Source organism: Salvelinus alpinus, chromosome 15 (assembly GCF_045679555.1).
Source record: "Salvelinus alpinus chromosome 15, SLU_Salpinus.1, whole genome shotgun sequence".
Classification (NCBI taxonomy): domain Eukaryota; kingdom Metazoa; phylum Chordata; class Actinopteri; order Salmoniformes; family Salmonidae; genus Salvelinus; species Salvelinus alpinus.
Genome location: NC_092100.1, coordinates 291,840 through 309,869, shown reverse-complemented (window position 1 = coordinate 309,869; position 18,030 = coordinate 291,840).

Sequence of the window (18,030 nt, the reverse complement as noted above, 5' to 3'; positions counted from 1 at the left end):
TTGAGTAATATTCTCTCAGTTTAGTAATACTCTGTTGAGTAATATTCTCTCAGTTGAGTAATACTCTCTCAGTCTAGTAATACTCTCTCAGCTCTCTCAGTTTAGTAATATTCTCTCAGTTTAGTAATATTCTCTCAGTTTAGTAATTTTCTCTCAGTTTAGTAATACTCTCTCGGGTTAGTAATACTCTCTCAGTTTAGTAAAACTCTCTCAGTTTAGTAATACTCTCTCAGTTTAGTAATACTCTCTCAGTTTAGTAATATTCTCTCAGTTTAGTAATATTCTCTCAGTTTAGTAATACTCTCTCAGTCTAGTAACACTCTCTCAGTTTAGTAAAACTGTCTCAGTTAAGTAATACTCTCTCAGTTTAGTAATACTCTCTCAGTTTAGTAATATTCTCTCAGTTTAGTAATACTCTCTCAGTTTAGTAATATTCTCTCAGTTTAGTAATATTCTCTCAGTTTAGTAATACTCTCTCAGTTTAGTAATACTCTCTCCGTTTAGTAATACTCTCTCAGTTGAGTAATAATCTCTCCGGTGAGTAATATTCTCTCAGTTGAGTAATACTCTCTCAGTCTAGTAATACTATCTCAGCTCTCTCAGTTTAGTAATATTCTCTCAGTTTAGTAATATTCTCTCAGTTTAGTAATACTCTCTCAGTCTAGTAACACTCTCTCAGTTTAGTGAAACTGTCTCAGTTAAGTAATACTCTCTCAGTTTAGTAATACTCTCTCAGTTTAGTAATATTCTCTCAGTTTAGTAATATTCTCTCAGTTTAGTAATTTTCTCTCAGTTTAGTAATACTCTCTCGGGTTAGTAATACTCTCTCAGTTTAGTAAAACTCTCTCAGTTTAGTAATACTCTCTCAGTTTAGTAATACTCTCTCAGTCTAGTAACACTCTCTCAGTTTAGTAATATTCTCTCAGTTTAGTAATATTCTCTCAGTTTAGTAATACTCTCTCAGTCTAGTAACACTCTCTCAGTTTAGTAAAACTGTCTCAGTTAAGTAATACTCTCTCAGTTTAGTAATACTCTCTCAGTTTAGTAATATTCTCTCAGTTTAGTAATACTCTCTCAGTTTAGTAATATTCTCTCAGTTTAGTAATATTCTCTCAGTTTAGTAATATTCTCTCAGTTTAGTAATACTCTCTCAGTCTAGTAATACTATCTCAGCTCTCTCAGTTTAGTAATATTCTCTCAGTTTAGTAATATTCTCTCAGTTTAGTAATACTCTCTCAGTCTAGTAACACTCTCTCAGTTTAGTAAAACTGTCTCAGTTAAGTAATACTCTCTCAGTTTAGTAATACTCTCTCAGTTTAGTAATATTCTCTCAGTTTAGTAATACTCTCTCAGTTTAGTAATATTCTCTCAGTTTAGTAATATTCTCTCAGTTTAGTAATACTCTCTCAGTCTAGTAACACTCTCTCAGTTTAGTAAAACTGTCTCAGTTAAGTAATACTCTCTCAGTTTAGTAATACTCTCTCAGTTTAGTAATATTCTCTCAGTTTAGTAATACTCTCTCAGTTTAGTAATATTCTCTCAGTTTAGTAATATTCTCTCAGTTTAGTAATATTCTCTCAGTTTAGTAATACTCTCTCAGTCTAGTAATACTATCTCAGCTCTCTCATTTTAGTAATATTCTCTCAGTTTAGTAATATTCTCTCAGTTTAGTAATACTCTCTCAGTCTAGTAACACTCTCTCAGTTTAGTGAAACTGTCTCAGTTAAGTAATACTCTCTCAGTTTAGTAATACTCTCACAGTTTAGTAATATTCTCTCAGTTTAGTAATACTCTCTCAGGTTAGTAAAACTCTTCCAGTTTAGTAATATTCTCTCAGTTTAGTAATATTCTCTCAGCTCTCTCAGTTTAGTAACACTCTCTCAGTTTAGTAATATTCTCTCAGTTTAGTAATATTCTCTCAGTTTAGTAATATTGTCTCAGTTTAGTAATATTCTCTCTGCTCTCTCAGTTTAGTAATATTCTCCCAGTTTAGTAATATTCTCTCATTTTAGTAATACTCTCTCGGGTTAGTAATACTCTCTCAGTTCAGTAAAATTCTCTCAGTTTAGTAATACTCTCTCAGTTTAGTAATATTCTCTCAGTTTAGTAATATTCTCTCAGTTTAGTAATACTCTCTCAGTTTAGTAATACTCTCTCGGTTGAGTAATACTCTCTCAGTCTAGTAACACTCTCTCAGTTGAGTAATACTCTCTCCGTTGAGTAATATTCTCTCAGTTTAGTAATACTCTGTTGAGTAATATTCTCTCAGTTGAGTAATACTCTCTCAGTCTAGTAATACTCTCTCAGCTCTCTCAGTTTAGTAATATTCTCTCAGTTTAGTAATATTCTCTCAGTTTAGTAATTTTCTCTCAGTTTAGTAATACTCTCTCGGGTTAGTAATACTCTCTCAGTTTAGTAAAACTCTCTCAGTTTAGTAATACTCTCTCAGTTTAGTAATACTCTCTCAGTTTAGTAATATTCTCTCAGTTTAGTAATATTCTCTCAGTTTAGTAATACTCTCTCAGTCTAGTAACACTCTCTCAGTTTAGTAAAACTGTCTCAGTTAAGTAATACTCTCTCAGTTTAGTAATACTCTCTCAGTTTAGTAATATTCTCTCAGTTTAGTAATACTCTCTCAGTTTAGTAATATTCTCTCAGTTTAGTAATATTCTCTCAGTTTAGTAATACTCTCTCAGTTTAGTAATACTCTCTCCGTTTAGTAATACTCTCTCAGTTGAGTAATAATCTCTCCGGTGAGTAATATTCTCTCAGTTGAGTAATACTCTCTCAGTCTAGTAATACTATCTCAGCTCTCTCAGTTAAGTAATATTCTCTCAGTTTAGTAATATTCTCTCAGTTTAGTAATACTCTCTCAGTCTAGTAACACTCTCTCAGTTTAGTGAAACTGTCTCAGTTAAGTAATACTCTCTCAGTTTAGTAATACTCTCTCAGTTTAGTAATATTCTCTCAGTTTAGTAATATTCTCTCAGTTTAGTAATTTTCTCTCAGTTTAGTAATACTCTCTCGGGTTAGTAATACTCTCTCAGTTTAGTAAAACTCTCTCAGTTTAGTAATACTCTCTCAGTTTAGTAATACTCTCTCAGTCTAGTAACACTCTCTCAGTTTAGTAATATTCTCTCAGTTTAGTAATACTCTGTTGAGTAATATTCTCTCAGTTGAGTAATACTCTCTCAGTCTAGTAATACTCTCTCAGCTCTCTCAGTTTAGTAATATTCTCTCAGTTTAGTAATATTCTCTCAGTTTAGTAATTTTCTCTCAGTTTAGTAATACTCTCTCGGGTTAGTAATACTCTCTCAGTTTAGTAAAACTCTCTCAGTTTAGTAATACTCTCTCAGTTTAGTAATACTCTCTCAGTTTAGTAATATTCTCTCAGTTTAGTAATATTCTCTCAGTTTAGTAATACTCTCTCAGTCTAGTAACACTCTCTCAGTTTAGTAAAACTGTCTCAGTTAAGTAATACTCTCTCAGTTTAGTAATACTCTCTCAGTTTAGTAATACTCTCTCAGTTTAGTAATACTCTCTCGGTTGAGTAATACTCTCTCCGTTGAGTAATATTCTATCAGTTTAGTAATACTCTCTCGGTTGAGTAATACTCTCTCAGTCTAGTAACACTCTCTCAGTTGAGTAATACTCTCTCCGTTGAGTAATATTCTCTCAGTTTAGTAATACTCTGTTGAGTAATATTCTCTCAGTTTAGTAATACTCTCTCAGTTTAGTAATACTCTCTCGGTTGAGTAATACTCTCTCCGTTGAGTAATATTCTATCAGTTTAGTAATACTCTCTCGGTTGAGTAATACTCTCTCAGTCTAGTAACACTCTCTCAGTTGAGTAATACTCTCTCCGTTGAGTAATATTCTCTCAGTTTAGTAATACTCTGTTGAGTAATATTCTCTCAGTTGAGTAATACTCTCTCAGTCTAGTAATACTCTCTCAGCTCTCTCAGTTTAGTAATATTCTCTCAGTTTAGTAATATTCTCTCAGTTTAGTAATTTTCTCTCAGTTTAGTAATACTCTCTCGGGTTAGTAATACTCTCTCAGTTTAGTAAAACTCTCTCAGTTTAGTAATACTCTCTCAGTTTAGTAATACTCTCTCAGTTTAGTAATATTCTCTCAGTTTAGTAATATTCTCTCAGTTTAGTAATACTCTCTCAGTCTAGTAACACTCTCTCAGTTTAGTAAAACTGTCTCAGTTAAGTAATACTCTCTCAGTTTAGTAATACTCTCTCAGTTTAGTAATATTCTCTCAGTTTAGTAATACTCTCTCAGTTTAGTAATATTCTCTCAGTTTAGTAATATTCTCTCAGTTTAGTAATACTCTCTCAGTTTAGTAATACTCTCTCCGTTTAGTAATACTCTCTCAGTTGAGTAATAATCTCTCCGGTGAGTAATATTCTCTCAGTTGAGTAATACTCTCTCAGTCTAGTAATACTATCTCAGCTCTCTCAGTTTAGTAATATTCTCTCAGTTTAGTAATATTCTCTCAGTTTAGTAATACTCTCTCAGTCTAGTAACACTCTCTCAGTTTAGTGAAACTGTCTCAGTTAAGTAATACTCTCTCAGTTTAGTAATACTCTCTCAGTTTAGTAATATTCTCTCAGTTTAGTAATATTCTCTCAGTTTAGTAATTTTCTCTCAGTTTAGTAATACTCTCTCGGGTTAGTAATACTCTCTCAGTTTAGTAAAACTCTCTCAGTTTAGTAATACTCTCTCAGTTTAGTAATACTCTCTCAGTCTAGTAACACTCTCTCAGTTTAGTAATATTCTCTCAGTTTAGTAATACTCTCTCAGTCTAGTAATACTATCTCAGCTCTCTCAGTTTAGTAATACTCTCTCAGTTTAGTAATATTCTCTCAGTTTAGTAATACTCTCTCAGTCTAGTAACACTCTCTCAGTTTAGTGAAACTGTCTCAGTTAAGTAATACTCTCTCAGTTTAGTAATACTCTCACAGTTTAGTAATATTCTCTCAGTTTAGTAATACTCTCTCAGGTTAGTAAAACTCTTCCAGTTTAGTAATATTCTCTCAGTTTAGTAATATTCTCTCAGCTCTCTCAGTTTAGTAACACTCTCTCAGTTTAGTAATATTCTCTCAGTTTAGTAATATTCTCTCAGTTTAGTAATATTCTCTCAGTTTAGTAATATTCTCTCTGCTCTCTCAGTTTAGTAATATTCTCCCAGTTTAGTAATATTCTCTCATTTTAGTAATACTCTCTCGGGTTAGTAATACTCTCTCAGTTTAGTAATACTCTCTCGGTTGAGTAATACTCTCTCCGTTGAGTAATATTCTATCAGTTTAGTAATACTCTCTCGGTTGAGTAATACTCTCTCAGTCTAGTAACACTCTCTCAGTTGAGTAATACTCTCTCCGTTGAGTAATATTCTCTCAGTTTAGTAATACTCTGTTGAGTAATATTCTCTCAGTTTAGTAATACTCTCTCAGTTTAGTAATACTCTCTCGGTTGAGTAATACTCTCTCCGTTGAGTAATATTCTATCAGTTTAGTAATACTCTCTCGGTTGAGTAATACTCTCTCAGTCTAGTAACACTCTCTCAGTTGAGTAATACTCTCTCCGTTGAGTAATATTCTCTCAGTTTAGTAATACTCTGTTGAGTAATATTCTCTCAGTTGAGTAATACTCTCTCAGTCTAGTAATACTCTCTCAGCTCTCTCAGTTTAGTAATATTCTCTCAGTTTAGTAATATTCTCTCAGTTTAGTAATTTTCTCTCAGTTTAGTAATACTCTCTCGGGTTAGTAATACTCTCTCAGTTTAGTAAAACTCTCTCAGTTTAGTAATACTCTCTCAGTTTAGTAATACTCTCTCAGTTTAGTAATATTCTCTCAGTTTAGTAATATTCTCTCAGTTTAGTAATACTCTCTCAGTCTAGTAACACTCTCTCAGTTTAGTAAAACTGTCTCAGTTAAGTAATACTCTCTCAGTTTAGTAATACTCTCTCAGTTTAGTAATATTCTCTCAGTTTAGTAATACTCTCTCAGTTTAGTAATATTCTCTCAGTTTAGTAATATTCTCTCAGTTTAGTAATACTCTCTCAGTTTAGTAATACTCTCTCCGTTTAGTAATACTCTCTCAGTTGAGTAATAATCTCTCCGGTGAGTAATATTCTCTCAGTTGAGTAATACTCTCTCAGTCTAGTAATACTATCTCAGCTCTCTCAGTTTAGTAATATTCTCTCAGTTTAGTAATATTCTCTCAGTTTAGTAATACTCTCTCAGTCTAGTAACACTCTCTCAGTTTAGTGAAACTGTCTCAGTTAAGTAATACTCTCTCAGTTTAGTAATACTCTCTCAGTTTAGTAATATTCTCTCAGTTTAGTAATATTCTCTCAGTTTAGTAATTTTCTCTCAGTTTAGTAATACTCTCTCGGGTTAGTAATACTCTCTCAGTTTAGTAAAACTCTCTCAGTTTAGTAATACTCTCTCAGTTTAGTAATACTCTCTCAGTCTAGTAACACTCTCTCAGTTTAGTAATATTCTCTCAGTTTAGTAATATTCTCTCAGTTTAGTAATACTCTCTCAGTCTAGTAACACTCTCTCAGTTTAGTAAAACTGTCTCAGTTAAGTAATACTCTCTCAGTTTAGTAATACTCTCTCAGTTTAGTAATATTCTCTCAGTTTAGTAATACTCTCTCAGTTTAGTAATATTCTCTCAGTTTAGTAATATTCTCTCAGTTTAGTAATACTCTCTCAGTCTAGTAACACTCTCTCAGTTTAGTAAAACTGTCTCAGTTAAGTAATACTCTCTCAGTTTAGTAATACTCTCTCAGTTTAGTAATATTCTCTCAGTTTAGTAATACTCTCTCAGTTTAGTAATATTCTCTCAGTTTAGTAATATTCTCTCAGTTTAGTAATACTCTCTCAGTCTAGTAATACTATCTCAGCTCTCTCAGTTTAGTAATACTCTCTCAGTTTAGTAATATTCTCTCAGTTTAGTAATACTCTCTCAGTTTAGTAATACTCTCACAGGTTAGTAATATTCTCTCAGTTTAGTAATATTCTCTCAGTTTAGTAATTTTCTCTCAGTTTAGTAATACTCTCTCGGGTTAGTAATACTCTCTCAGTTTAGTAAAACTCTCTCAGTTTAGTAATACTCTCTCAGTTTAGTAATACTCTCTCAGTCTAGTAACACTCTCTCAGTTTAGTAATATTCTCTCAGTTTAGTAATATTCTCTCAGTTTAGTAATACTCTCTCAGTCTAGTAACACTCTCTCAGTTTAGTGAAACTGTCTCAGTTAAGTAATGCTCTCTCAGTTTAGTAATACTCTCACAGTTTAGTAATATTCTCTCAGTTTAGTAATACTCTCTCAGGTTAGTAAAACTCTTCCAGTTTAGTAATATTCTCTCAGTTTAGTAATATTCTCTCAGCTCTCTCAGTTTAGTAACACTCTCTCAGTTTAGTAATATTCTCTCAGTTTAGTAATATTCTCTCAGTTTAGTAATATTCTCTCAGTTTAGTAATATTCTCTCTGCTCTCTCAGTTTAGTAATATTCTCCCAGTTTAGTAATATTCTCTCATTTTAGTAATACTCTCTCGGGTTAGTAATACTCTCTCAGTTCAGTAAAATTCTCTCAGTTTAGTAATACTCTCTCAGTTTAGTAATATTCTCTCAGTTTAGTAATATTCTCTCAGTTTAGTAATACTCTCTCAGTTTAGTAATACTCTCTCAGTTTAGTAATACTCTCTCGGTTGAGTAATACTCTCTCCGTTGAGTAATATTCTATCAGTTTAGTAATACTCTCTCGGTTGAGTAATACTCTCTCAGTCTAGTAACACTCTCTCAGTTGAGTAATACTCTCTCCGTTGAGTAATATTCTCTCAGTTTAGTAATACTCAGTTGAGTAATATTCTCTCAGTTGAGTAATACTCTCTCAGTCTAGTAATACTCTCTCAGTTTAGTAATATTCTCTCAGTTTAGTAATATTCTCTCAGTTTAGTAATATTCTCTCAGTTTAGTAATATTCTCTCTGCTCTCTCAGTTTAGTAATATTCTCCCAGTTTAGTAATATTCTCTCATTTTAGTAATACTCTCTCGGGTTAGTAATACTCTCTCAGTTCAGTAAAATTCTCTCAGTTTAGTAATACTCTCTCAGTTTAGTAATATTCTCTCAGTTTAGTAATATTCTCTCAGTTTAGTAATACTCTCTCAGTTTAGTAATACTCTCTCAGTTTAGTAATACTCTCTCGGTTGAGTAATACTCTCTCCGTTGAGTAATATTCTATCAGTTTAGTAATACTCTCTCGGTTGAGTAATACTCTCTCAGTCTAGTAACACTCTCTCAGTTGAGTAATACTCTCTCCGTTGAGTAATATTCTCTCAGTTTAGTAATACTCTGTTGAGTAATATTCTCTCAGTTTAGTAATACTCTCTCAGTTTAGTAATACTCTCTCGGTTGAGTAATACTCTCTCCGTTGAGTAATATTCTATCAGTTTAGTAATACTCTCTCGGTTGAGTAATACTCTCTCAGTCTAGTAACACTCTCTCAGTTGAGTAATACTCTCTCCGTTGAGTAATATTCTCTCAGTTTAGTAATACTCTGTTGAGTAATATTCTCTCAGTTGAGTAATACTCTCTCAGTCTAGTAATACTCTCTCAGCTCTCTCAGTTTAGTAATATTCTCTCAGTTTAGTAATATTCTCTCAGTTTAGTAATTTTCTCTCAGTTTAGTAATATTCTCTCAGTTTAGTAAAACTGTCTCAGTTAAGTAATACTCTCTCAGTTTAGTAATACTCTCTCAGTTTAGTAATATTCTCTCAGTTTAGTAATACTCTCTCAGTTTAGTAATATTCTCTCAGTTTAGTAATATTCTCTCAGTTTAGTAATACTCTCTCAGTTTAGTAATACTCTCTCCGTTTAGTAATACTCTCTCAGTTGAGTAATAATCTCTCCGGTGAGTAATATTCTCTCAGTTGAGTAATACTCTCTCAGTCTAGTAATACTATCTCAGCTCTCTCAGTTTAGTAATATTCTCTCAGTTTAGTAATATTCTCTCAGTTTAGTAATACTCTCTCAGTCTAGTAACACTCTCTCAGTTTAGTGAAACTGTCTCAGTTAAGTAATACTCTCTCAGTTTAGTAATACTCTCTCAGTTTAGTAATATTCTCTCAGTTTAGTAATATTCTCTCAGTTTAGTAATTTTCTCTCAGTTTAGTAATACTCTCTCGGGTTAGTAATACTCTCTCAGTTTAGTAAAACTCTCTCAGTTTAGTAATACTCTCTCCGTTGAGTAATATTCTATCAGTTTAGTAATACTCTCTCGGTTGAGTAATACTCTCTCAGTCTAGTAACACTCTCTCAGTTGAGTAATACTCTCTCCGTTGAGTAATATTCTCTCAGTTTAGTAATACTCAGTTGAGTAATATTCTCTCAGTTGAGTAATACTCTCTCAGTCTAGTAATACTCTCTCAGTTTAGTAATATTCTCTCAGTTTAGTAATATTCTCTCAGTTTAGTAATATTCTCTCAGTTTAGTAATATTCTCTCTGCTCTCTCAGTTTAGTAATATTCTCCCAGTTTAGTAATATTCTCTCATTTTAGTAATACTCTCTCGGGTTAGTAATACTCTCTCAGTTCAGTAAAATTCTCTCAGTTTAGTAATACTCTCTCAGTTTAGTAATATTCTCTCAGTTTAGTAATATTCTCTCAGTTTAGTAATACTCTCTCAGTTTAGTAATACTCTCTCAGTTTAGTAATACTCTCTCGGTTGAGTAATACTCTCTCCGTTGAGTAATATTCTATCAGTTTAGTAATACTCTCTCGGTTGAGTAATACTCTCTCAGTCTAGTAACACTCTCTCAGTTGAGTAATACTCTCTCCGTTGAGTAATATTCTCTCAGTTTAGTAATACTCTGTTGAGTAATATTCTCTCAGTTTAGTAATACTCTCTCAGTTTAGTAATACTCTCTCGGTTGAGTAATACTCTCTCCGTTGAGTAATATTCTATCAGTTTAGTAATACTCTCTCGGTTGAGTAATACTCTCTCAGTCTAGTAACACTCTCTCAGTTGAGTAATACTCTCTCCGTTGAGTAATATTCTCTCAGTTTAGTAATACTCTGTTGAGTAATATTCTCTCAGTTGAGTAATACTCTCTCAGTCTAGTAATACTCTCTCAGCTCTCTCAGTTTAGTAATATTCTCTCAGTTTAGTAATATTCTCTCAGTTTAGTAATTTTCTCTCAGTTTAGTAATACTCTCTCGGGTTAGTAATACTCTCTCAGTTTAGTAAAACTCTCTCAGTTTAGTAATACTCTCTCAGTTTAGTAATACTCTCTCAGTTTAGTAATATTCTCTCAGTTTAGTAATATTCTCTCAGTTTAGTAATACTCTATCAGTCTAGTAACACTCTCTCAGTTTAGTAAAACTGTCTCAGTTAAGTAATACTCTCTCAGTTTAGTAATACTCTCTCAGTTTAGTAATATTCTCTCAGTTTAGTAATACTCTCTCAGTTTAGTAATATTCTCTCAGTTTAGTAATATTCTCTCAGTTTAGTAATACTCTCTCAGTTTAGTAATACTCTCTCCGTTTAGTAATACTCTCTCAGTTGAGTAATAATCTCTCCGGTGAGTAATATTCTCTCAGTTGAGTAATACTCTCTCAGTCTAGTAATACTATCTCAGCTCTCTCAGTTTAGTAATATTCTCTCAGTTTAGTAATATTCTCTCAGTTTAGTAATACTCTCTCAGTCTAGTAACACTCTCTCAGTTTAGTGAAACTGTCTCAGTTAAGTAATACTCTCTCAGTTTAGTAATACTCTCTCAGTTTAGTAATATTCTCTCAGTTTAGTAATATTCTCTCAGTTTAGTAATTTTCTCTCAGTTTAGTAATACTCTCTCGGGTTAGTAATACTCTCTCAGTTTAGTAAAACTCTCTCAGTTTAGTAATACTCTCTCAGTTTAGTAATACTCTCTCAGTCTAGTAACACTCTCTCAGTTTAGTAATATTCTCTCAGTTTAGTAATATTCTCTCAGTTTAGTAATACTCTCTCAGTCTAGTAACACTCTCTCAGTTTAGTAAAACTGTCTCAGTTAAGTAATACTCTCTCAGTTTAGTAATACTCTCTCAGTTTAGTAATATTCTCTCAGTTTAGTAATACTCTCTCAGTTTAGTAATATTCTCTCAGTTTAGTAATATTCTCTCAGTTTAGTAATACTCTCTCAGTCTAGTACCACTCTCTCAGTTTAGTAAAACTGTCTCAGTTAAGTAATACTCTCTCAGTTTAGTAATACTCTCTCAGTTTAGTAATATTCTCTCAGTTTAGTAATACTCTCTCAGTTTAGTAATATTCTCTCAGTTTAGTAATATTCTCTCAGTTTAGTAATATTCTCTCAGTTTAGTAATACTCTCTCAGTCTAGTAATACTATCTCAGCTCTCTCAGTTTAGTAATATTCTCTCAGTTTAGTAATATTCTCTCAGTTTAGTAATACTCTCTCAGTCTAGTAACACTCTCTCAGTTTAGTGAAACTGTCTCAGTTAAGTAATACTCTCTCAGTTTAGTAATACTCTCACAGTTTAGTAATATTCTCTCAGTTTAGTAATACTCTCTCAGGTTAGTAAAACTCTTCCAGTTTAGTAATATTCTCTCAGTTTAGTAATATTCTCTCAGCTCTCTCAGTTTAGTAACACTCTCTCAGTTTAGTAATATTCTCTCAGTTTAGTAATATTCTCTCAGTTTAGTAATATTCTCTCAGTTTAGTAATATTCTCTCTGCTCTCTCAGTTTAGTAATATTCTCCCAGTTTAGTAATATTCTCTCATTTTAGTAATACTCTCTCGGGTTAGTAATACTCTCTCAGTTCAGTAAAATTCTCTCAGTTTAGTAATACTCTCTCAGTTTAGTAATATTCTCTCAGTTTAGTAATATTCTCTCAGTTTAGTAATACTCTCTCAGTTTAGTAATACTCTCTCAGTTTAGTAATACTCTCTCGGTTGAGTAATACTCTCTCCGTTGAGTAATATTCTATCAGTTTAGTAATACTCTCTCGGTTGAGTAATACTCTCTCAGTCTAGTAACACTCTCTCAGTTGAGTAATACTCTCTCCGTTGAGTAATATTCTCTCAGTTTAGTAATACTCAGTTGAGTAATATTCTCTCAGTTGAGTAATACTCTCTCAGTCTAGTAATACTCTCTCAGTTTAGTAATATTCTCTCAGTTTAGTAATATTCTCTCAGTTTAGTAATATTCTCTCAGTTTAGTAATATTCTCTCTGCTCTCTCAGTTTAGTAATATTCTCCCAGTTTAGTAATATTCTCTCATTTTAGTAATACTCTCTCGGGTTAGTAATACTCTCTCAGTTCAGTAAAATTCTCTCAGTTTAGTAATACTCTCTCAGTTTAGTAATATTCTCTCAGTTTAGTAATATTCTCTCAGTTTAGTAATATTCTCTCAGTTTAGTAATATTCTCTCAGTTTAGTAATACTCTCTCAGTCTAGTAATACTATCTCAGCTCTCTCAGTTTAGTAATATTCTCTCAGTTTAGTAATATTCTCTCAGTTTAGTAATACTCTCTCAGTCTAGTAACACTCTCTCAGTTTAGTGAAACTGTCTCAGTTAAGTAATACTCTCTCAGTTTAGTAATACTCTCACAGTTTAGTAATATTCTCTCAGTTTAGTAATACTCTCTCAGGTTAGTAAAACTCTTCCAGTTTAGTAATATTCTCTCAGTTTAGTAATATTCTCTCATTCTCTCTCAGTTTAGTAACACTCTCTCAGTTTAGTAATATTCTCTCAGTTTAGTAATATTCTCTCAGTTTAGTAATATTCTCTCAGTTTAGTAATATTCTCTCTGCTCTCTCAGTTTAGTAATATTCTCCCAGTTTAGTAATATTCTCTCATTTTAGTAATACTCTCTCGGGTTAGTAATACTCTCTCAGTTCAGTAAAATTCTCTCAGTTTAGTAATACTCTCTCAGTTTAGTAATATTCTCTCAGTTTAGTAATATTCTCTCAGTTTAGTAATACTCTCTCAGTTTAGTAATACTCTCTCAGTTTAGTAATACTCTCTCGGTTGAGTAATACTCTCTCCGTTGAGTAATATTCTATCAGTTTAGTAATACTCTCTCGGTTGAGTAATACTCTCTCAGTCTAGTAACACTCTCTCAGTTGAGTAATACTCTCTCCGTTGAGTAATATTCTCTCAGTTTAGTAATACTCAGTTGAGTAATATTCTCTCAGTTGAGTAATACTCTCTCAGTCTAGTAATACTCTCTCAGTTTAGTAATATTCTCTCAGTTTAGTAATATTCTCTCAGTTTAGTAATATTCTCTCAGTTTAGTAATATTCTCTCTGCTCTCTCAGTTTAGTAATATTCTCCCAGTTTAGTAATATTCTCTCATTTTAGTAATACTCTCTCGGGTTAGTAATACTCTCTCAGTTCAGTAAAATTCTCTCAGTTTAGTAATACTCTCTCAGTTTAGTAATATTCTCTCAGTTTAGTAATATTCTCTCAGTTTAGTAATACTCTCTCAGTTTAGTAATACTCTCTCAGTTTAGTAATACTCTCTCGGTTCAGTAATACTCTCTCCGTTGAGTAATATTCTATCAGTTTAGTAATACTCTCTCGGTTGAGTAATACTCTCTCAGTCTAGTAACACTCTCTCAGTTGAGTAATACTCTCTCCGTTGAGTAATATTCTCTCAGTTTAGTAATACTCTGTTGAGTAATATTCTCTCAGTTTAGTAATACTCTCTCGGTTGAGTAATACTCTCTCCGTTGAGTAATATTCTATCAGTTTAGTAATACTCTCTCGGTTGAGTAATACTCTCTCAGTCTAGTAACACTCTCTCAGTTGAGTAATACTCTCTCCGTTGAGTAATATTCTATCAGTTTAGTAATACTCTGTTGAGTAATATTCTCTCAGTTGAGTAATACTCTCTCAGTCTAGTAATACTCTCTCAGCTCTCTCAGTTTAGTAATATTCTCTCAGTTTAGTAATATTCTCTCAGTTTAGTAATTTTCTCTCAGTTTAGTAATACTCTCTCGGGTTAGTAATACTCTCTCAGTTTAGTAAAACTCTCTCAGTTTAGTAATACTCTCTCAGTTTAGTAATACTCTCTCAGTTTAGTAATATTCTCTCAGTTTAGTAATACTCTCTCAGTCTAGTAACACTCTCTCAGTTTAGTAAAACTGTCTCAGTTAAGTAATACTCTCTCAGTTTAGTAATACTCTCTCAGTTTAGTAATATTCTCTCAGTTTAGTAATACTCTCTCAGTTTAGTAATATTCTCTCAGTTTAGTAATACTCTCTCGGTTGAGTAATACTCTCTCAGTCTAGTAACACTCTCTCAGTTGAGTAATACTCTCTCCGTTGAGTAATATTCTCTCAGTTTAGTAATACTCTGTTGAGTAATATTCTCTCAGTTGAGTAATACTCTCTCAGTCTAGTAATACTCTCTCAGCTCTCTCAGTTTAGTAATATTCTCTCAGTTTAGTAATATTCTCTCAGTTTAGTAATTTTCTCTCAGTTTAGTAATACTCTCTCGGGTTAGTAATACTCTCTCAGTTTAGTAAAACTCTCTCAGTTTAGTAATACTCTCTCAGTTTAGTAATACTCTCTCAGTTTAGTAATATTCTCTCAGTTTAGTAATATTCTCTCAGTTTAGTAATACTCTCTCAGTCTAGTAACACTCTCTCAGTTTAGTAAAACTGTCTCAGTTAAGTAATACTCTCTCAGTTTAGTAATACTCTCTCAGTTTAGTAATATTCTCTCAGTTTAGTAATACTCTCTCAGTTTAGTAATATTCTCTCAGTTTAGTAATATTCTCTCAGTTTAGTAATACTCTCTCAGTTTAGTAATACTCTCTCCGTTTAGTAATACTCTCTCAGTTGAGTAATAATCTCTCCGGTGAGTAATATTCTCTCAGTTGAGTAATACTCTCTCAGTCTAGTAATACTATCTCAGCTCTCTCAGTTTAGTAATATTCTCTCAGTTTAGTAATATTCTCTCAGTTTAGTAATACTCTCTCAGTCTAGTAACACTCTCTCAGTTTAGTGAAACTGTCTCAGTTAAGTAATACTCTCTCAGTTTAGTAATACTCTCTCAGTTTAGTAATATTCTCTCAGTTTAGTAATATTCTCTCAGTTTAGTAATTTTCTCTCAGTTTAGTAATACTCTCTCGGGTTAGTAATACTCTCTCAGTTTAGTAAAACTCTCTCAGTTTAGTAATACTCTCTCCGTTGAGTAATATTCTATCAGTTTAGTAATACTCTCTCGGTTGAGTAATACTCTCTCAGTCTAGTAACACTCTCTCAGTTGAGTAATACTCTCTCCGTTGAGTAATATTCTCTCAGTTTAGTAATACTCAGTTGAGTAATATTCTCTCAGTTGAGTAATACTCTCTCAGTCTAGTAATACTCTCTCAGTTTAGTAATATTCTCTCAGTTTAGTAATATTCTCTCAGTTTAGTAATATTCTCTCAGTTTAGTAATATTCTCTCTGCTCTCTCAGTTTAGTAATATTCTCCCAGTTTAGTAATATTCTCTCATTTTAGTAATACTCTCTCGGGTTAGTAATACTCTCTCAGTTCAGTAAAATTCTCTCAGTTTAGTAATACTCTCTCAGTTTAGTAATATTCTCTCAGTTTAGTAATATTCTCTCAGTTTAGTAATACTCTCTCAGTTTAGTAATACTCTCTCAGTTTAGTAATACTCTCTCGGTTGAGTAATACTCTCTCCGTTGAGTAATATTCTATCAGTTTAGTAATACTCTCTCGGTTGAGTAATACTCTCTCAGTCTAGTAACACTCTCTCAGTTGAGTAATACTCTCTCCGTTGAGTAATATTCTCTCAGTTTAGTAATACTCTGTTGAGTAATATTCTCTCAGTTTAGTAATACTCTCTCAGTTTAGTAATACTCTCTCGGTTGAGTAATACTCTCTCCGTTGAGTAATATTCTATCAGTTTAGTAATACTCTCTCGGTTGAGTAATACTCTCTCAGTCTAGTAACACTCTCTCAGTTGAGTAATACTCTCTCCGTTGAGTAATATTCTCTCAGTTTAGTAATACTCTGTTGAGTAATATTCTCTCAGTTGAGTAATACTCTCTCAGTCTAGTAATACTCTCTCAGCTCTCTCAGTTTAGTAATATTCTCTCAGTTTAGTAATATTCTCTCAGTTTAGTAATTTTCTCTCAGTTTAGTAATACTCTCTCGGGTTAGTAATACTCTCTCAGTTTAGTAAAACTCTCTCAGTTTAGTAATACTCTCTCAGTTTAGTAATACTCTCTCAGTTTAGTAATATTCTCTCAGTTTAGTAATATTCTCTCAGTTTAGTAATACTCTATCAGTCTAGTAACACTCTCTCAGTTTAGTAAAACTGTCTCAGTTAAGTAATACTCTCTCAGTTTAGTAATACTCTCTCAGTTTAGTAATATTCTCTCAGTTTAGTAATACTCTCTCAGTTTAGTAATATTCTCTCAGTTTAGTAATATTCTCTCAGTTTAGTAATACTCTCTCAGTTTAGTAATACTCTCTCCGTTTAGTAATACTCTCTCAGTTGAGTAATAATCTCTCCGGTGAGTAATATTCTCTCAGTTGAGTAATACTCTCTCAGTCTAGTAATACTATCTCAGCTCTCTCAGTTTAGTAATATTCTCTCAGTTTAGTAATATTCTCTCAGTTTAGTAATACTCTCTCAGTCTAGTAACACTCTCTCAGTTTAGTGAAACTGTCTCAGTTAAGTAATACTCTCTCAGTTTAGTAATACTCTCTCAGTTTAGTAATATTCTCTCAGTTTAGTAATATTCTCTCAGTTTAGTAATTTTCTCTCAGTTTAGTAATACTCTCTCGGGTTAGTAATACTCTCTCAGTTTAGTAAAACTCTCTCAGTTTAGTAATACTCTCTCAGTTTAGTAATACTCTCTCAGTCTAGTAACACTCTCTCAGTTTAGTAATATTCTCTCAGTTTAGTAATATTCTCTCAGTTTAGTAATACTCTCTCAGTCTAGTAACACTCTCTCAGTTTAGTAAAACTGTCTCAGTTAAGTAATACTCTCTCAGTTTAGTAATACTCTCTCAGTTTAGTAATATTCTCTCAGTTTAGTAATACTCTCTCAGTTTAGTAATATTCTCTCAGTTTAGTAATATTCTCTCAGTTTAGTAATACTCTCTCAGTCTAGTACCACTCTCTCAGTTTAGTAAAACTGTCTCAGTTAAGTAATACTCTCTCAGTTTAGTAATACTCTCTCAGTTTAGTAATATTCTCTCAGTTTAGTAATACTCTCTCAGTTTAGTAATATTCTCTCAGTTTAGTAATATTCTCTCAGTTTAGTAATATTCTCTCAGTTTAGTAATACTCTCTCAGTCTAGTAATACTATCTCAGCTCTCTCAGTTTAGTAATATTCTCTCAGTTTAGTAATATTCTCTCAGTTTAGTAATACTCTCTCAGTCTAGTAACACTCTCTCAGTTTAGTGAAACTGTCTCAGTTAAGTAATACTCTCTCAGTTTAGTAATACTCTCACAGTTTAGTAATATTCTCTCAGTTTAGTAATACTCTCTCAGGTTAGTAAAACTCTTCCAGTTTAGTAATATTCTCTCAGTTTAGTAATATTCTCTCAGCTCTCTCAGTTTAGTAACACTCTCTCAGTTTAGTAATATTCTCTCAGTTTAGTAATATTCTCTCAGTTTAGTAATATTCTCTCAGTTTAGTAATATTCTCTCTGCTCTCTCAGTTTAGTAATATTCTCCCAGTTTAGTAATATTCTCTCATTTTAGTAATACTCTCTCGGGTTAGTAATACTCTCTCAGTTCAGTAAAATTCTCTCAGTTTAGTAATACTCTCTCAGTTTAGTAATATTCTCTCAGTTTAGTAATATTCTCTCAGTTTAGTAATACTCTCTCAGTTTAGTAATACTCTCTCAGTTTAGTAATACTCTCTCGGTTGAGTAATACTCTCTCCGTTGAGTAATATTCTATCAGTTTAGTAATACTCTCTCGGTTGAGTAATACTCTCTCAGTCTAGTAACACTCTCTCAGTTGAGTAATACTCTCTCCGTTGAGTAA